Below are 22,380 nucleotides of genomic sequence, written 5' to 3'. Positions count from 1 at the left end.
TCTTTTTTTGTCTCATTTGATCAAATTCTCTGCATCAATCCAACAAATGATTGTACTCAAAACAACTAAATAGTTGTCTTACCAACAAGTAGTAGGCTTGACAGCAATGAAAAAAAATGATTGAAATACATTCTCATACTTGTATCAATCTATTTTTGAACAATCTCCCTCTTTCACATTGATAGAAATCTAGTGCCAACAACAATACTAAAAAGAAAATAATTACTTGCATTGAAATCTTTCCCTCTATCAATAGCTTTCATCTTCTATATAGGTTACAAAATTCTATTTTGATCAAGAAATAATAAACTCATCATTATGACTCCCTCTTGATCACTTCCTCTTTTTAATATTTAGGTATCTATCTCTTGCTATTCTATTTTTGTATCTCCCTCAACACTATCTCCCTCTTACTAAGTAGATGTATTTCTTTTAATCATCTCTCTCTCTCTCTCTCTCTCTAGTTAAATCATCATGTACACTATCTCCCTCTAAGTAGATATTCCATGTTTCTTCCTTGTTCTCACTATGTTTGGTATTCTATATTTCTCCCTTTCTATATTTCTTCCTCTTTGACAAAAATGCCAAAGACTTTTCATCTTAATATGTAGGTATGAACATTTTTAGTTTCTCCCTTTGTCACCTAGCTTGTGACTAGTCTGCAACTCTAGCTCTTTGGTTACTTTACGAAGCCCCTAAAGTAACATCCTCTTCATCAATGTGTAACATATGTCAATCATCTCAGTTGATGTAGGGTACTTCTCATTCTTCTTAAATAGTCTTGGATAGGAGTATCACCCCTAGTTTACCTCTTAGGTACTCATGAGCATCCTTAAGTAATGCTTTTATGAATATATAAGATATTTTCTCTTTTGTATTCACATATTCCATCTTCACCTCTTTGTCTTGAACTAACTCTCTCAAGTAATGATACTTGATTGCAATATGCTTTGTTTTTGTATGCATCATAGGATTCTTTGATATATTTATAGAGCTCTTATTATCACAATAAAGTATCATAGGTTTAGTGATTTCCTCCTTCATACCTTTGAGTAGATTTTTCATTCATACAATGTTTGTACGATTTACTACAACAACAACATATTTCGCTCCGGTAGTAGATTGAGATATGTAATTTTTTTTCTTGCTATTTTGTATAACCAACCTTTTTCCTAAGACACCAGTGTGCTTTCTGTCATCAATATTTCCAACCCAATCAACACTAGTGTAGGCTCTCAACTCAAACTTCTCATTTTTCTTGTAGTATAGACCATAGTCTTTTGTTCCTTTCAAATATCTCATTATTCTCTTCACAACCATCAAATGATTCTCCCTAATATTAGTAGATAATCTTGCAACTATCCCAATAGATAATGCAATATCAAGTCTATTATCCACTACATATTGAAATTTTCCAATCATGGGCCTATATAGTGTTTGATTCATCTCAGCTAAATCATCATTCTTTGACAATTTGTGTCCTCTCACCATAGTTTTGCTTAATAGCTCAGAATCTTCCAATCCTAAAGTTTTCAGTGTCTCCTTTACATATTTTGACTAACTAATCTATATACTATATTTGATCTAATATACTTACAAATGCACAAAGAACTTAAACTCTCCAAACATAGACATCTCAAAAAATTTCTTCAATTTATTTGAAAAAGTTTTACATAAAGTATCCTAACCTCCAAATATTATATCATGAACAAAAATTTTAGATAGTAAAATACCTTTTTCTTTTCTGTATTCAAGAATAGATTGCTATTATCATCAATTCTCTCAAATCCAATCTTCACAAGATAATTGTGAATCCTTTCATACCATACTCTTGGTACTTGCTTCAACAATATAAATCTTTATGTAGTCTACATATAATGCTTTTATTTTTCTCATCAACAAATCATTTTGGCTATTCTATATAGACCTCTTCTTCCAATTTTCAATTTAGAAATATAGATTTAATATTGATTTGATAAACTTTGAAGCCTCTATATGTAGAGTAAGAAAGTAGAGTTCTTACTCCTTCTAATCTTGCAATAGGAGAAAATGGTTCTCCATAGTCTATCTCTTCTTCTTGTGTATATCCCTTGAAAACTAATCTTTCCTTATTCTTGTGACTTTACCATTTTTATCTAACTTGTTTTTGTACACCCACTTGGTGCCAGTCACATTTTTATCTTTTGGTCTATGAACTAAAGTCTATATCATGTTCTTTTCAATCTATTCAATCTCTTCTTTCATGGTCCTACTCTAGTCTACATCTTCTAAGGAATATTTCACTATGTTAGGCTCATGCATGCTAAGAAAACATATATCACTTTTCAACCTATTTCTTGTTATTGGTTTTACATCTTTATCTCCAATAATTTGTGCAACAGGGTGATGTCTTTTGACATACTTTAACAATATTGGTTCTACTCTCTTTTCATCATTAGGCCTATCAACTTTTGAATCAATATGTACTTCTCTATCAAGTAATTCAACATCTCTTTCATGTAAACTAATCTCAGAACCCAAATGTTCGTCAACTTCATTTTTTAACTCAACATGTAATTGTAGTTCAGTTCCTCAATGCAACTTGACATTCATTGTATGTGACTTAGTAGTCACTAGAACTCATTATTGATTTCCAACTTGATTTATAATATCTTCATTAGTAGGAATGCCTTCATAAAATTATATAAATGATTTTTATTCCTCTAGTTCCTTCATAGCTTCAACCTCATGTACTTCTATATATTTATCATATTTTATATTTGTGCTTTCCACAACTTTGTTACTATTAGTATTTAAACACTTATAAGCTTTAATTCTTGTAGAATAGCCGAGGATATACCTTCTTCACTTTTTGAATGTAATTTACCATTCCTAAAATCTTTGAGAATATAACACTTTCTTCCAAATACCTTAAAAAAATTTACATTTGGTGAGTATCCATACCATAGTTCAAAATGTCTTGAATGAGTACCTTTCTTGACTTGTACATGGTTTAAGGTATAGATATCTATACTTACAACCTCTCTCTATTATTTCAAAGAAAAATTTTTCTCTATCAAAAGTTTCCTAGCATAGTCCATTACATATTTGTTCCTCCTTTCAGAAATTCCATATTTTGGAGGGGTTCTAGGGGCAAATGTCTATCTTTTGATTCCTCTATCATTACAAAACATCTCAAACTCATTTGATGTAAATTCTCCTCCTTTTTCAAATCTCAAACATTTCAAGCTTTTACCTATTTCCTTCTCAACTAAATATTTTGAAAGCACCATATTTCAATTTTAGAAACATAATTGTCATCATCCTAGAATAATCATCAACAAATAACATAATGTACTTATCATCTTTGTATCTTTACACATAAATTTCTCCACATAAGTTAGTATGAATAGTCTCCAAAATTTCTTTAGAGATGTAAGTCTTACTATTAAAACTAGACTTTGTCATTTTTGCTAACTGACATTGTTTACAAATTATATTGTTAGGTTTCTTCAACTTAGGAAATGTGAGGCCTCACCCAATCCACTATAGTATAGATAACAATTGCATTGTGGTACTTTTAATTTGACGTGTTGATATAGTTTCAAGACTATAGGGTTATGTCATTTTAATATCTGCATTTTAGTGATTTGCGGTTATTAGAATCTATTTGATATATTTAATAGTTTCATTTCATGTTCTAAATTCATTTAGCAGCTTAAATAAATACTTGAATGTCAAATTGTAATGTTCAAATGAAAATTAGCACCAAAGGATAGATTTGGATATGCAAACGAACCCAACTCATATGTTTGATTGTTTAATGATTATAAGAATGGTGGTAGTACTTAGAACGTTAATTTCATAAGGATAAGAAGGATAAATGTTGATATTGTAATGTTTTGAATATGAATGAAATGAAAGTTAATTATATATGGACTTAGATGCAAGTTAAATGAATATGACATTTCAATGCTTCTTTTTACATTATTTAGAACAGAAATGATTAGGTGAAGTTAAATGTACATGTTAATGTGAATTATGAGACATTGAATTTATTCTGCACTTATCTATATGTAATTGTAAAGTATTTTATTGGGCTACTAATGTTTAAGTTGAGTGTGCAGGAAAGTTGAACCATGGAGATAAATGGGGGAAACAAGGTTCAATCTTATGTGAACACAGTTAAGCCAAGGTGAATCTTTGGAAGATTCAAAACCTTGTTGTATTGTTTTTATTTCGTACTGTGACTGTGTATGAGTGTTATAGTCAGAGAGCATGGTTGATTAGTGACATGTCATCGTAATGTGTAAAGTGTTTTTTTTATGTGCATGTGTGTGTCATTTGACACTTGTTTTGTCTATGTGTAAATGACATGTCAAATAGGATTCTTTGGCATGAAGTCACTCAACCTAAGCCTAATCCTCATTTCAAAATCAATTAAACCACCTTGGAGAGTGTTAGGAAGAATCACCTTCTTGACGGAATGCAAGTTACAAGTGATAGAAATTTTTAGAGAGCCTAAGTGATTCTTAAGTGCTAATTTTGTGAAAACAAGTCACCCACATGGTAATAGTATGGGTTGGGGGGTTAAATATTATCATAAGTAAGTCTAGGGGACTTAGGGGACCCTCAAAAATAGTCATTTCCAAGCCAATTCGAAAATCATATTGTAACATAACTTCTTTCCTCATGACACCACTTGGTTAAGTCCTCATTGGTGGAAAAACAGAAAAGTAAAAAGAGGTAGGTGAGGGTGAAGGTGGAAGGTCTTGATAGGGAAGTTGTGCCAATCTTGGGGATTTCATTCACCCACTCTCTAATTTTAGAGACAACCAAGGATTGGGAAGGAGAAGCTTGAAAGCCAAATAGGAAGAGGTCTTTACTCCATTGCCATAGCTTGTAATCAGGTTAGTGCTTCATGCCATGCTTCTTCATTGGAAATTGTAAGAGTGCCTTTGGTAGGATTGTTCTTGGAATTCTTGTGTTGTGATAATGTGATGTACTCTTGAAAATTTCTTGTTTTATTTTTACTTGGTTTTGTTTTCTTGTTTTTTCTTGAGTGTTGTTATGGGTGTGGGACTTTCACTCACCCTTGTGGGAAGGGAAGAGAAGTCCAGGGTGAACAGGCAGCAGTTGGATTGCATAGTTGAGGACCCTGGAGTATGGGCTCCATTGTATGCCATTGTCATATTCATATTTTTCCTTGGGGGAGGATAAGAAAAAAAAAATAACAGAGAGAGAAATGGTGAGGAAGGAAGTAACTGAAGTATGGGTTGTAAGAAGCTAAAGCTGTTGGTAGTGTGTGGTGGAGGATGTTGTGTTGGTAGTGTGTGAGGTGGAAGATGTTTATGAAGCCCCGAAAGGGCATGATATTATGAAGCCCTGAAAGGGCCTTGTATTTTGTTGATTTAGCCCCGAAAGGGCATGATTTTATGGCAGATATGATATGAAATGGTAAACCTCCTTGTGTTTCCACCTTCACCCAATGTTTATGATTCCATGTGTGAATCATTGTGCAAGCCTTGGTTGGGGATTGTAAATGTGTTACAAAATATGTGATTGTGATAGTTTTTTTGCTGTGATGATGTGTGGATGAAACCTAGTTGAGCCTTGTTTCCCCTAGCGCGGGGGTGGTCTCCTTGAGGCCTAGGTTGGGAGGTGAGCCTCCATGGTTCTTTATTTTTTTATTTTTCTCTTGAATTTGCAGGATAATTGATGTCTTGGATGCTTGGGAGTCATGAGGATTTCTCTGCACAAGAGATGAGAACATTTTTGTAAGTGGATTAATATGGAGGTGCCATCTTCAGCTTGATATGTGTATCTTGTTGAGATTATAGTGTATGGTGTTGTTTATATCCTTTTTGCAATAGGGGTATTGAGAAAACATCTAAGTATGGTAGCAAGGTTTGTTCATTGTGAAATTCCATTATTGTGATTTCACCACCTTATTGTGTATGTTTTGAATTTGGATTTTCACCACCTTTGTGTATCATGGAAGTGTTGTAATGACTGAGGTCGTATCTCCTTTGTATTATCCTATTGTTAACCTCATCTTATGATAGATATGCATACACATTCAAAGTGATTCTCTTAAGAGATAGTATTGATAGAAGGAATTATTCTTGTGGGTATTGTTATCAATTTAGTTTCATTGGATGACAGATATGAATGCGTATTCAGAATCAAAATCTCTTAAGAATATAACGTTCATCTTTTTTTTGGAGTAAATAGATTCTAAATTCATGTTATAAAAATAGTAATTAATTTAGATAGATGCAAGTTATATCTTATCATGCAATTTATATTCATTGCATTGAGCTCAGAGTTTGGATGTTGAATGGAAAATCATCAATCCAAATTATCCTACATAAGGAGTTCTTCCAAACTAACGTAGTAATATTGTAAGAATGATAGTGTGAACTTAGAGGTAGGAAATTTATGGAAAAACAAGGAAGAATATGGTGAAAATCAAACATAGGCTGTAGATGCCCAAACCCTCTCTGGAAAATGTATGAGTTAAACAAATTAAGACTCTTGCCAATATAGAGCAATAAAATATTCACCCCCTTCATATTAAACTAATATAAATTTGGGTGATAATACCACATATATATAATCATATAAGAATTTAGTCACCCTCATGATAATGGTAGTCAGTTTAGAACGTTGCAAGATATAGGACAATGCTAATTAAAAATATATTTTCTGGAAGATGAGCTCCCCAAGGAAAGGGCGACATAAGAGGAAAGATGGGACACATAGTAATTAAATAATAAAACAAGGTACTTCTTCAACCTTCTCTTTGTGCTGCCTATACTTGCATTGGGTGTCCAGTACTTAGTTGTCAGCAGAGAGATTACGTAGGGAAGAGTGATGGGATGGGTTCTATCATTCCATTTCCCCCTTCATGCCTACCATGTTTGAAAAAAAAACTTGAAGTGCTACCCCATGCTGTCTTGATGTCAGACAATCAATGCACTCTCTCATTATGAAGTCGCCACCTTGCTTGAAATAAAGAAAAGATAATTAAAGTTTAAAAGATTGTATTCAATATGACATCCAATCCCTTCATAAGATTAGGTAGTAATGAAAATGCACTGGAAAGAGTAGTACGCAGGCCTAGGATTATAGGGCCATAGACATTTTGCCCTTTGCTCTCACACCTCACATTGAAACCAGAACCAAATGAAGACCTTCGCCACCTAGATGCCTTGGGCATAGGGAAAAAGTGAGAGGGATGTAGACTAGGGTAGATAGGATGATTAGGAATTTGTGAGTATTATAGCATTTCATTATCATATTTGATGACTTCGTAGTGTGGATTGGTTAGTAGAAGTTAAGAGTTAGGAAAGATATTAGTAATTATAATACTAACAATAGAAAGATGTTAGATAAACATCCTTAGAAATAAGTTAGTAGGGAAAGGTAGGAAAGTGATATAATTTTAGTTAATAAGAAATTATATATATACGTTTAGTGAAATAAATGAATAATGTCAAACAATATTAATAAGTAAACAAATCGATAATCTAGTTACAATAAGACTAAATAAAGAAATAATGATTAACTTAATTTAGGATTCAAAGTTGAAAGGTGGTGTAAAAACGAAGTGAGAATTGTGTAGCATAGTATGGAAGGGAAACATTTAAAGACTTAAAATATAATTAAGAACTACATCTTAAAAAAAAAAAAAAAAGGGTTAAATTAAAATTAAGGATCAGAGGGCATGTCAATTGCTTATCGGAGATATATTTATTGTACTAACTTAGAGTATGAGTGCTAATTAAATGATTTATCAAGCGTATTAATATTGCGATAACAAGAAAATTAGGTGTGGTGTGTATCCATCATTGCTACAAATGAAATCTAATGAAATTTATTGTAATAGATTTAAGTAATTCAATTTCAAAGTTGTTAGTTCACCAATGTTATGTGAAAAGGTCCTTGATCAGATGGATTATGACTAATGTCTCATGTAAACGAATTAAGAATGTAAACAAAAAAATAATAATTAAAAAAAAAAAAATTTGGTAGTGTTTTGCCTGGTAAAAATAGGGCATGACAGGAAAACCTTTGACTCTTCTCATATAACTAATACTAACCAAGTTATAAAAATTAATATTACATATCCTCTTGTACCATAACTGCACATCATCAAATTCTACAACTAGACAAGTAGCATCATCCATATCAAGATAGAATAGATTACCTCTAGTTTGATCACATTTTCTAATTAGTTTTCCATTGACATCATATATCTTAGCTATCTTGTTCTCAAACTCAACCTTACAACCTAAACTATTTAGTTGTGACACACTCAAAAAATTATAGTTAAGTCTTTCAACATAATAAGCATTGTCACATAAAATCATTTATGTGATTTTGATAGAACCTTTTCCTTTTATCAAACATGGTGCATCATTATGAAACCTTACATTATTTCCATCATAATAATTCAAGGTAATGAACTTAATTTTATCTCCAGTCATGTAATGTGAACACCCACTATCAATGATCCATCTGTCATTCTTATTCACACAAAACACTAATGTAGTTTCCTTGTCCTTATTAGAATCATCCTTCATTGCAACATACACAACTTCTTCATCATGATCATCAGATCTATCATTGGTTTCCTCTTCTATAATATACCAATACTTCTTTCCTTTGTCTTTGTAATCTTTTTTATCCTTGTCTTTTATACTTCTATATTTGTCTTCACTTCTATTGTACTTCTTTTCTAGACATCTAGAAGCGATATGACTAACCTGATTGCAATTAAACCACATGATAGGTAACTTACCTTTGAATTTTATTTTACCTCTGTGAAATCTCCTTGCTAGTGTTGCTTCAAGCTTTTCTACATCCTCCTCATTTGTATTACAATCACTAGTAACATATTTTACATTTTTCTTCTTCTTCTTCTTCTTCTCATTAGGTTCCTTAAATGAAAACTTAGCTTTCAAAGAAGATTCAACATTGTTAGATTTGAAGTTGTCAAAATTGGATAGCTCAAAAGTAGTGAGCCTACCTACCAGACCTTCAAGAGTTAGATTAGAACCTGGTATACATCTTAGTTCTTGTATTGCATAAAATCTAATAGCATAGATGGGCAACATTGTTGTCAAATTTTTTTCCTATTATAGTTTCATTATCCATCTTACCACTAGATCCTCTTATAGCATTAACAACATCTTTTATCCTAGAGAAATATTGAGAAACATTCTTACCTTCTTGCATCCTCATATCATCAAACATACCTCTAACATTTTTGGATTTGGTTCTCAAAACATTTACATTTGCCCATAAATGGTGTGAAGTGAATCCCACATCCTCTTTTCACTATCACAACCCTTGATTTCTTCAACCTTAGCATAAATTAGGGTATTGGAAATCTCCAACATTATTTTATTGTGTTTTTTCTTCTATTCTAGATCTCTAGTAGTTAGGGTTTCAATAGGATCAACATGCTCATTGGTGATGGTAGATTGTGCATGGTCTCCAAGACCTCCTAGGTGTAGCTTTATTAGGATTTTCCATGTAAGAAAGTTGTCCCTATTAACCTTGGGTACCTTTATTTTTGGCATCTTGATCTTTTGCTTCTAGTACCTTCGAAGTAGTGAACTTAAGTAGATCATTCTGCTACCAATTGTTAGAATTATTTAGAATAACTAAGAGGTAGGTTAATTAGTTATCCAAGATCTAGATGTACAAATATAACTTTTCATAGCTTTGTGTACCCATATTCATTATACATATTCATGCATACATCCATTGGATCATATACTCACTTAAACTTTGTAGCTTAATATCATATCAACTTTGAAGAAATGTAAGCATGAAGCACAAAAGATCCAATAACACATTTGACACAATGATTTTATGTAGAAACCCAATTTGGGAAAAACCACTAGTAACATCCTACTCATTCTCACTCTTCTGAAGTGATGTCCTATGAAAGGCCAACCTTGTTAAAGGTTAGTATACACACTATTAAATGTGACCTAGTTAGAGGATTTTAATCACCCTATTAGGAGTGGGCCTTGTTAGAGGACTTTAGATGATTCACTTTGAATATCACCTTATTAAAGGATTTAGAAATGGTTGTTAGGTCAATCTTAATCCAAAGGATTTACCCTAAACTAGTATAATGATTAGAAAGTAACAATAAGGCTTGATCTAATAACAAATTACAACTCACCTACACATTACAAATCTCTTTTTACATCATCTATTATGCTCATCTTTCACACACTTCAGATCTGATAGCTTGTTCATCCTTCAACCATTCATACTCTTATTCCTTCTTTCTTTGCTTTCCAATAGCAATCTCTTATGTTTGATCTCTGGATGAAGTAATACCTTAGACCTTTTGTCTAACATTTCTTGAACATTGACCAACCTTTATTCTAACAAGCTATCTCTATAATTTATAAAAAATTAAGATATTTTTTCATTCATCCTCTATTGTCCATTTTAGGGTTAGGTATGATTAGGTAGGATTCAATGAATCTACCAATATTTTTATTTTAGTCCCTTCTAGAAATTTCTCCTTCAATCCTCTTTGATTTTGCCTCCAAATAGTTTATCATGAATTTTGTGCCAAAAATTTGACATAGTTATCTTCTACAGGCTTCACAAAATTCAAGAATACAATGTAGTCAGCTCAAATTCGTCAAATATATGATTTAACATGAATACTAGCACTCAACATTAATATGTTTTGGATTAGATAAACAGGTTTTATAGGGAACCTGAAACCCAAAAATTAGTACATAAGAAGGCTGATAATAAGCATGATAGCCCAGCCAAAAAAGTATAAGTTCAAAGGCTGATAATAAGCACTAAGCCCAGCCAAAGGAAAGAGTTCTAAGAAAAGACTAGGAAAAGGAAATAATCAAAGCCATGGCCAAAAGCTAGAACAAAAAGCCAAAAGATAGCGATAAACAAAAGAACTAGAAGGAGTTATTCCTTATTCTTTCACTCTAGATCATGCATCACCTGAGCAGCCTCAAAGGCCTATTGATTCTCCTCTGTTTCTATCTATTGTGCCCTTTGATTCACCTGGTCCTAAGCAGGAGTGGAGTTGTCCTTTGTAGGGTTGTCCTCCATTCTGGCCTCGTCCTTGTCATTTCCATCCTCATCATCATGCATCTCTCTATCTTTGATCCAGCCCATGAGAGAGATTCATAAGGTTGTGATTGTAGTTTTCCAGATTGTGTATCCTCTATTCTACCAGAGTGAGCCTATTAGCCAAATCCGTCTTCCTATTGGCATCCATTCCTTTCCTTGTTGCCTCAATGTGTTTCACTTGGTCTTTAACCTCCTCAAGCTCAATGTGTTGTGAGCATTATTTAAAAGGTTCATCCCTGTATCCCTGGCTCTATCTAAAATAGCCACAATCATCGGATCAATTAATTCTTCCAACTGTTGCTCTTCTTGATTATCCATGAGGATTTGGGGATTCATGGCCTCCCTACAGATTCCCATTTTAGCAGTTTTGACATTAAAATTGATCCACACTTTCCTCCTATTATTGGTCTACACTTTGCCTTCCACATACTCATCTTTCTCCTCTTTTTGCTCCTCAAGGTGGAGATGGACAAGAGAAAGGGGTAGCACAGATGCCTCCTCATATTGAGAGCGCACATCCTCCAGAATCTCCCTCTTGCACTTCTTCCTTCTAGTGTCCTCCTTTGTTTCCTCATGCATCTCCTTCACCACCTCCTAAGACTCCAAATCCTCCTCATCTTCACTACTTCCCTCCTAAGCCTTCTTAGCCTGCTTCTACTCGAGATCTGTAGGGCTTTTTCTACTTGGGTTTATGGGGGTGGGGATTTTTTGACATGATAAGTCACTGCTTTCCCTAAAGAGGAGATCCCACCTTTCTTAGAAAATAGGCTTTGAATATCATCTGAGTTAGAGGAGTAACTAGAACTTCTAGAATCCACAATCTCTATCTGAGGGGGAGCATTGCTAATAGTCTGAGCTTTGAATTGCTCATGGATAAGTAACAGTAGCCCCTCATGTAGAGTTGGGTTAGCAATGGGCTTCTTTTTGAAGCTGTCCATTGCCTTACTCATAGAGGTTAATAGATAAAAAGGGAAAGAAATTCTAGCTTTCTTTGGGAAATGGTTTAAAATAACAAAATGGTGGGTTTGGGCTCTATCAAACCTTGGGTCTAGAGTGATATACTCAATAACAACTTTCAGAACATACCTCCATCACTTCTTCATGGAGTCGGGGACATAGTAGGTGTCAATTTTTTTCAACGCCTTCAATTTTTATCACCCTCCATAAAATCCTTAACCACATTGGCTGAGATCTTCTTATCCCTGAAGAATTTGAAACCCTTGATAGGGATATTGGTGACAGTTGCAATCACCTCCTCTATAATCTGGAAATTGATGCCATTCACCTTAACCCTGCCATCTTTCTAGGACCCCACCATATTGTTAGTCACCTCTTGATCAAAATTGTGCAACTTCATGAGATACTTGGTTACCCCACCCTCGTCTAGCTTTTCGCAAACTTTCAGCCTGATTCTCCATTTCTCAAAGTCCCCCACTGGCTTCTTTCTGTATCTCTTGCCCACCATCTCTGCACACTGCACACCTGCTTTACTCATAAGCTCTTCAGTGTGAGACTCAAAAGGACCACAGGGATTAAGCAAAGAGGAGAGAAAAATAACTCTGTTGTTTCCCCTGAAACAATTGCAATAAATAACCCACAAAGCATGGTAAGTAATTAATGAAGGATAACTGCATTTATGAATTCCCACTCTTCTATTATGAAAAGTACCCATATATCTTAACCCTTTCATATTCATAATTACAACTTGATATCTTGTGTACTTCCTTGGATTTTATCCAAGTCAATTTGACACTTGATGTCCACTGTCAAAGAAGTTTCGGGAAGCCAAGTCAATTTTTGGTCTGTGCCAACACCTATATTTGCCAACCTATTGGCGATCGAGTTTTCTAGCTGGAAAGTATGGGTGACATGGAATTTTTTGAATTTGGTAAGGTTCTCTCTAGTCTCATTAATAAGATTTGCAATCGTCCAAGATGGAAATGAATTGCCATTGATGCACTTAATAATGTTATTCGAGTCCCCCTCCAGCCATAAATTGGTGGCCCCAATTTCAAAAGCTAGTTTAACAACATTGCACGTGGCGTTGGCTTCCGCAAAATGATTTGTTTGGAAACCCAATGGGAGAGCGAAAGCTACAATACTATCTCCATTTTCATTTCTAACCACACCTCCACTACCCAAGGATCTAGGGTTTCCCTTGGAGGCTCTGCGAAAGTTGGCTTTGTGCCAACCTTCAAGGGGGAGGAGCCACTTGGCTTCCTATCTTTTTCTCATTTTGTCTTTTACCTTCTCCTTATTCCTGCCTCTTATCTCAAAAGCTACTCTCTTCCTCATAGAAAATTTTTCCTTTATGTTACTAAAGAGCTTCCTTCCAACAACCAAAGTTGGCTCCTCCCTGTCTCTGAAAATTTGGTTGTTTCTCTCCTTCCATATGCTCCAAAAAAAATGGGGTAGGAGCCAGGAGCTGATTTCCTTCAAGGGTAACTCGTTGAAAATACCATGCCATTGGTAGAAAAAGTCTAGGAGGTTGGAAGGAATGCACCAGCTGTGGTCAAGGTCCTGGGTGAGGAAGTCCCAGACTGTCCTGGAGTAAGAGCAATGAATGAACAAGTGATTGCCTATCTCTAACTCATCTTTTCATAAAACACATATGCTAGGCATGATATGACCTCTTTTAATAAAATTTTCTTGGGTGAGATTTTTTTCCTGAAGATCCAACCAAAAAAACATGTTGACTTTTGGTGTTAGGCCTAGGAGCCAGGCCCTCGACCAAGGGGGGGACACTTTTGTACTCCATACAGCATAGTACACAAAGGCAACCGAATAGAGCCCATTGGCCTTATCCCTCCAAACTAGTTCATCCTTGTTGGTGCTAAGGGATAAGGAATTAAGCATGATCATAATTGGTTTAAGGTCATTTGAGATAATAGAGAGGTCCTTCCATCCCTTTTCAGTCCTGTAGTTGCTGAATTTGTGTCCAAAAAGGTTGATGCAATCATTAGCCCAAACACCATAGCTAGGGTTATTAATGAGGGGGGCCTAAGGAAGCTAGTAGTCCATCTAGAATAGAATGTTCTTCCCATTTTCTAGCTTCTAGGAGACCTTAGAGTTAGGCAAATCCCTAGCTTTTAAGAAGCCATTCCAAACAACTAAGCCTCTGGGGATATCCTCACTGAAAAGAGTGAACTGTAAAGAGGGCCTTTTTATATACTTGTTCACCATAGTGTCTCTCCATTCCCTCGTGCTACTAAAGATGCACCATATTTGCTTTGCTAAGAGGGCCTTATTGATATGAGTGAGCTTCTTGATTCCCAGACCACCATTCCTTTTAGGGAGACAAACTTTGTCCCAAGTAACAAGGGGGTACCTTTTAATCCTTTTAGTTCCTGTCCATAAAAAATCCCTTTGGATTTTCTCCATCCTCTCGACATATTTTTTGGGTATGGTAAAAAGGCTCAGGGCATATATTGGTAGGTTTTGAAGGATGGATTTAACTAGTTGACATTTTCTAGCTTCGCTGAGAGAGGCTCCTTTCTAGCCAACCAACTTCTTACTGAACCTATCCAAGATGCCATTCCAGAAGGAATCAAAGGGGGACATGCCCAAGGGGAGACCCAAGTAGGTAGAAGGAAGCTTCCCCACCTGACATCCCAAGATTTTGGAGATTCTCTATTGTCTTCCCTCCGAAGTGTTGATAAAGAAAATAGAGCTTTTGTCCCATTTTATGAGATGCCCCGACCCTCTAGAATAAGTTTCTAAAGTGTCTTCCAAAGCCTTGGCTTCCCTGATCAAAGGCTCTCCTCCCATAATGGTATCATCAACAAATTACTGATGTGTGAACGGGGTGCATTTGGACGAAGGTTTAAAGCCTTTGATCCTCCCTTCTTCCTTTTTCTTCTCCATGAGTCTGCCAATACATTTTGCCAAGATGATGAAGAGAATTAGTGATAGAGGATCCCCCTGATGAAGGCCTCTAGTAGGTTTGAAGAAATCAAAGGGGGATCCATTCACTAAAATAGCTAGCGAGGGGATGGTGACCAACTGGGAAATTAGCTTGCAAGATTTGACATCAAAGCCAAAAGCCTTCAACACCAACTCCAAAATGGACCAATCCACCTAATTGTAAGCTTTAGACATGTCAAGTTTGAGTAACATCCCTTCTCTCTTACCAACTTCCATAGAGTGAATCACTTCATGCACCATGATAATTGAATCTAAAATCTATCTGCCCGGGACAAAGCCTAATTGTTGTTGAGAGATAATCTAGGGGAGAAGCTTAAGTAGCCTCAAAGTGAGCACCTTTGAGATGATCTTATAAAATGAGTTGCATAAGCTGATGGGTCTAAACTTATCCAAAGTGTCAGCCCCTGGCAGTTTGGGAATAAGAACTAAGAATGTGGAGTTGATTTCCTTCAAAATGCTTCTAGCTCCAAAGAACTCATGAACTGCCTTAACAACATCCTTCATAATAACAAGCTAGTACATTTGGAAAAAGAAGGTAGGAGAACCATCAGGTCTAGATGATTTATCAGTTGAAAGAGAAAAAAGAGCTTCTCTCACTTTAGAATCAGAAGGAATGGCTCGGATCATAGTATTATGGTGTGGTTGGAGGATTTGAGGGATACAAGAGAGAATGTCTTCCTAGTCCACCTTAGAGAGAAAAGGATCCCAAGAAAGAAGAGAGGAGAAGAAAGAGACAACTTCAAGTGAAATATCATTTTCCTTAGTTAGCACACCCTGATCTTTCTTCAGTCCAAAAATTCTGTTGTTAGCTCTATGTTTAAGAGTGGATAAATGGAAGAACTTTGTGTTCTGCTCTCCTTCCTTGAGCCAATTGATTCTAGATCTTTGCCTCCAGAAATTTTCCTCCTTACTAATGATGCCATGTAAATCAAACAAGATGGACAATTCTTCATCTCTACTCAAGGCATCATACCCATTTTCCTAAATGGAGTCTTCGATGGAAGAGAGATTAGAAGAAAGATCCTCTTTCATAGAGAATAAATGACCAAAATCTGACTTATTCCAAGCTTTTATCATCCTTTTAACATTACTAAGTTTTCTAGCTACCCTAAACATAGCAGTGCCTTCCACATCTATGCTCCACCAGCCCTTAATTCTCTCTAGAAGGTCAAGGTGGGAGGTCCACATTTTCTTGAAATAGAAGGGAGGAGGTCTACAAGGGTCAAAAGGGACAATTGAGAGGGAGTGGTCAGACCCAATTCTAGGCAAAAGAGCTAATTTGCAAGAAGAGGATTGTAGCCAATCAGGATAAATGAGAGCTCTATCCAGTCTAACCTAAATACACTCCTTGCCTAAGCGTTTATTGGACCAAGTAAAGTCACCACCCATAAGGTCCAGATCCAAAAAAGCCAAATCATTGATGAAGTTAGAAAGATCATGCTTGCTATCCCAGTCCTGAGGCAGACCACCCTTCCTTTCATTATCCAGAAGAGTGGTATTGAAATCTCCCATAATGATGCCTTTTTTCAAGTTACTATTCTGAACTAGTCCTTCTGCTCTAGACCAGTAGGATTTTCTTTCTCTCTTGTTATTGGGGGCATAAATGTTGAGCAAGAACCAAAATTCATTATAATGAATATTGAACACTTTACAAAATAGAATGTTACTTGCATTGGAAACCAATTCCACCCTGAAAAGATTTAACTTGTATAAAGTTAGCAGGCCCCTAGAGGCTCTATCAGAGTCTGAAGCCTCACCGCTCATCATGTTACTGAACTCTATGTTTCTTAAAGAATCCTTTTTCATTTTTGTTTCTTGGATCATCAAAATATCTAGTCTCTGGTCTCTAATCAAATTCCTAATGATTTCCTATTTATGGGCACCATTTAGGCCCCTAATGAAAAGTCCTTCAGGGTGCTTTGGTACCCATTCGCCAAACACCTTCTGGTCTCCTCTTCTCTAGACTCCCTTTCTGATTTCCTACCTGCTTTGGTTGTAGAGCCCACATTCTATTTGCAACTGCTCCTGGTCACCGATGGAGAAGCCTTGGATGGATCTCTGATTTGGGTCTTCCTAAGTATCTCTCCCTTCTTTTCAAACTTCAAGGATCTAGAAGCCTTATTAGCATTCCTTGGGGTGCTATGAAGATCAACCCTTTGGTCCTGATCTTTCACCATGTCCTCCTTATTTCTTGTTTTGGTTGTTGCATCTCTGGTGGAGACCAATTTTTCCTCTGGGTCCTAGAAGACGATAATTTCCTTATTTTCTCTTTCCTTGATCTCTTCCATGGAGCCTAGAACTGGTTGTTCCTCACTGGGGAGAAGGTCCAAACCAGCCTCCTAAAGAACTTTCTGCAAGACATCCTTAACTTCCTCTTCTCTAGGCTTGAGGGTACTTTCCTTGGCCTGATCATCCCCTAACAGCTAGGGTTCAGTTAAAGGTAGAGAGGAACTGGGTTGTTGTCACTCATTCTATTTTTCTACTCATCCTCAACTAGATCACTTGACAAACACTAAAGTTTATTGGTGCTTGACATCAACTAAATTTTACTTAGCTTACATTATATCACTTGGCATACACTAAAATTTGACTTTTTTCAGCTACGACTAATTTTTTGCTCAGCTTTTTTCAGCTACGACTGATTTTTTGCTCAACTTGCACTAACTTTTTTGGGCACATGCTTTCCACTTGATAAAGTTTGGTGGACTCAATTCTTCTTACTTGTTTCTCTGGACTTGGTTAGTGCATCCAACATTTGCACCCTTAAGTAGATAATCAATGAGCTATATCATCACTATCTTAATTGAGCTTTGTACTCATTTTTCATACCATAACTCAACCTTTTCTCTAGGTGCATTTTTTTATTTCATTTGATCAAATCCTCTACATCATTAAAAAAAATGATAGTACTCAAATCAACTAAGTAGTTATCTTACCAACAAGTAGCAAGTTTGACATCAGTGACAAAAAAATGATTGAAACACATTCTCATACTTTTATCAATCCATTTTCAACACAATATTTGAAAATTTAATCAATATTATTTACACATAAAAAAACCTCTACAAACATCAAATTTTCTATAAAAAGCTCTTCTTAAAGTAAATTCTCTTTCCATGTTGTCTTGAAAAAATATTTTAGCTCATAATCTATTTCATTTCTTACTTTTATGTAAACTCTATATTTCTTGGTCTTTACTATTTTCTGATGCTTAGCATTATTGTTACTCAGTCTATATTGTTCTTGGCACACATTATTTAACTTGACACTTGTATGCATGAAACCTTTTTGGTCATTATTGAGCTTAGCTCATATAGAAAAATACTTGGTGACTATAAACTTACTCGGCTCCTATAAAGCTTGGTACATATTTGGTTATGTACATGACTCAACCTATATAGAGTAGCTCAATCATAGTGATGATGATTTAATTTTCCCTTGTAAATGACTAAGTGATTGACTCTAATACACAAAAATGGTTAGAGATACCAAAAATCTCCCTCTTTGACATTAGTGGAGAAAATAGTTTTTCATATTTACATCTTTATAATACAATCTGATAATGAGCTCTCCCCCTAAGTCTTATGACTTATGCGAATGCATAATGAATAGATAATATAAAAATCAATAACAAATTCATTTTTCCCATATTAAAATCTATTTTACCCTTTCAAATCTATTTTCCCCTTGTTTTTGAACACTTTATGTCACTTCTATTGGGGTTGAATGATTAGATGTATCCCATATTTATCAATGAATGTCTTGTGAACTTTGGTTATTATTGATAGTGCATGATCCCATGTGGTTATGGGTGCTTGAAAATGTGATTCTACAACTATAATCTTGCATCAAAATCAAATAAACTGAAATCCACTAAAAGATTATGATCTTCTTGGATAAGATCCTTTGCTGATTTTAGTTCTCTCTTCATGAGCTCCAAATGAGGTATCATCATTGCTTGAATAGAGATTAATTTGGATCTCACATTGTTGTTAGTTGATTGTATCTTGATCAATTTACCTTGAGCATTTAGTAAATTATTATAATGATCAATGCTTGACAATGCTAAGTCAGAAATAATACTACTAGATCTCTTCATCTCAGTCTAATTTAATTTATTTGTGTCTGGATGTCACTTGTGAATCTTGGAACATCTAATATAATGTTGTATCTTCTCTATTAGTTTTGACATAGTGTGTACTTTCTCTTGTAATTGCACTTTCAATCCTGTAATGGTTATGGAAACCTTTTCCACAACCTCATTTTCAAATCTTCTCTTAGACCAATTCATCAATTTCTCATTTGATTCCCTATTTCTAGCATTGAATTGATCAATTATATTTATAAGTTCGTTAATGATTGGAGTTTCTTCATCAAAATTTTGAAAGTCAAAAGCATGAACAAAGTGGTCTCTACATCATAAAGTAGCTTCTTTTTATTCAACTCTCTCTTTATCTCTTCTTGCATTTTCTTCTTTTCAAAAACTTCTTGTAGAAAAATTGTTTGCTCCAAGGTGAGATTTGGCAAGTCTAATTTAGGCATCACAATTATTTAATCTTGACTAACTTCAATATTTAGTGAAACCTCTTTTATTATTCCCCTTTTTCATAATGAAGGAGTGTTTCTTCTTGTCACTGCTTTGAGAGTTGGCGAAGGAGTTTCACCACATGGTCATGCTTATGCATATGTTCTTGAGACAATAATAATAGTACTCTATTCAACTTGATTTGACTCTTTTTTTTCCTCAATATGAGTTTCTAAAAAAATCTTACTATCTATACTTATCTCTTTCTCTTCACCTTTTTCCTTGTTGAATGAGCATACCTTAACTTTCTCCACTACTATAATCATCTTTAATGTTTACAATGTTTGTCTCTACTATCTTTTTTGATAACCCAAAAAATGATTTTCCAAATAAACTCATTGATTTATTGTATAGCTTATATTTAATTCTATAATATTAAAAAAAAAATTACTTGGGAACAAATCCAATCCTATACTACTCCAAAAATGTATCTTGTTGAGTGTCTAATAGATTAGGTATAACTATAACTAATCTACCAGTCCTTATCTTTTTCTTTACTTCATATGACTACTTCTATTTTATCTTCAATCTATCATATATATATATATATATGATCTTGAGGTATCTTCTTCATTATTTCACGAGGAGCTAGTTTATGATTTGCAATCATGTCTACCATATAATTTTTAACCTTATTTCTATTATCATCATCTAAAATATCATACTTTACAAATCTAAAGCTAGATAATCCTTGAGATCTTATTTGATTTGCACATAGCACTTCTATAGACTTATATTTCCTTATAGGTGGTCCTTTGACCAATCTCCTTCTTCTAATTTTGGGGGAACTAGTCTCTATAGCTCTACTACTCTTTTCTTTCTAGTATTCTTGGCACTAGCAACTACCCTCATCCATGGACTTTTTTGTGGTGAAGAAGAGAGGAGTGTCACTATCAGCTTCTTCTTGATTCCTTCAGCATTATTTCTTAGTAGAGTGACAATAGTTAGGTCTTTACCCTTGTCTCCTTATTCTTCTTCCTCTTCCTTATCACCACTATTTTTTTCTTCATCTTCTCCAACACCTTGTGTTAATTACATAATGGTTAATTTCCCTTGCCTAGGGTGCCTAGTTTTGCTTCTCGATCTTCAATCATTTGTTCCTTTTCTTTTCCTTAGAAGCTATATTAATTTTTATGGTTATTATTTCTTGAGCTTCCTCATATCTTCAAAAAGGTTCAACCTCAACATCTATCTCTTTTTTCAATAGTGCTTTAACGTTTGCACTCACTACATCGTTGTCAATTTCATACTTAAAACTTGGAAACCAAGCCTTCCTTAGCTTTACTTCCTACACAAAAGTGTCATTTATATCTACAAGAAAATTTTTCATTGCAATACCTCATGGTCAATTCTATAGGTATCCTCATCCTCATTTTCTTTCTATAATGCCCTACCAAGGGATCCAAAGAATTAACCTAGAATTTCACTAAGTTTAGTAGCATTTTTTTTTCTGTAGAAGTAAACATCACATATAACTTATGCACATTAACGAAAGCAATAGCAATGTCCATCTGAAAGTAAACATAACATAAATAACAAATTACATTCTTTAAGATCCCTTAACGTTGAATTACATACATGAATCCATCTAGGACAACATCCACATGAAATAATAATGATAAGTCCAATGTTTATACATTACATTTCAAATACTCAATCATCCACTATACATGTCATAGGGTATGACAAGCTCAAAATATACATACATAGAATAAGGTACATCATCCTATTCTAATCCATGATACATCAAAGTAGAGATAAACACATGATACACATGATAGAGAACATATACATCCATCATAAAGATCAACATAATAAACTAAGTGCATGGTTCCTCCCAACCATCAATAGCATCATTAGACCATCGTAGGTCCTAGCTAGCCCTCCGTGCGTAACATTCCAAATAATCGAAGAGATCATCGGTATTACATAGTAGGAATGTCACTCCTAATCAATACAACATCATATGTAAAAGTAATCTAACATGCAAATAAAAGCATAAGATAACATCATCTAATATATGCTAATCATCAATGAAAAATGATACATATCCAGCATCATAAAGGATGCAACAGCCATGATGTCTCAATGAATCTCAAAATGATAAGAGTGGAGAATACACTACCACCTGACCGTGTGGTACCTAAGTGGTCCACTCCCACTATGCTAAGGAGATAATCTCAAGTCCCAAACAAGCTATCAAAATCACATAGTACATATCTCTATAAGTCCAGGAATCCTAAAAGTATACTAACTCAAAGGTTCCAAACACAAAATCTGACATCTATTCCCAGAGGCACACAATGACATGTAGGAACCTACTATGCAAGCGAGAAAGTGTCATCGCAATTATCACGTACAAGTTACCCTAGCAGTTAGCTAACCTCCACGGGTCCATACTGATTTCATGCGGCCACTAGTATCCTCTCATACTGACGAGGCATACTATGGAATGCAAGGTCGCAACCATGCATCTCACTACTCCCATCCTAGCCTGTACAAGCACTCAAGGCATGGGTGAGAAGAAAAGACTTATCTTTTTAGGTTAATTTTGTTAGTATTAGGTGTGAATGTTATCACTTATTAATCCAACTTACAATGAATTACCCTGGTAGCCTCTTAGGGCCCTGGCCCCCATTGCAAGCCACTTCCCATCACTAAATGCAGATATCCTACCCTAATGCTCATGGACTCATAAATCTCAAAATCACAAAAGATAATTCATAGCAAAGTCATCAAATATGCATAAAGCATCA

The sequence above is a fragment of the Cupressus sempervirens genome, chromosome 7 (assembly GCF_028749045.1).
Source record: "Cupressus sempervirens isolate cs-2001-9-10 chromosome 7, ASM2874904v1, whole genome shotgun sequence".
Taxonomy (NCBI): domain Eukaryota; kingdom Viridiplantae; phylum Streptophyta; class Pinopsida; order Cupressales; family Cupressaceae; genus Cupressus; species Cupressus sempervirens.
Note: the sequence above shows the minus strand (reverse complement) of the source record.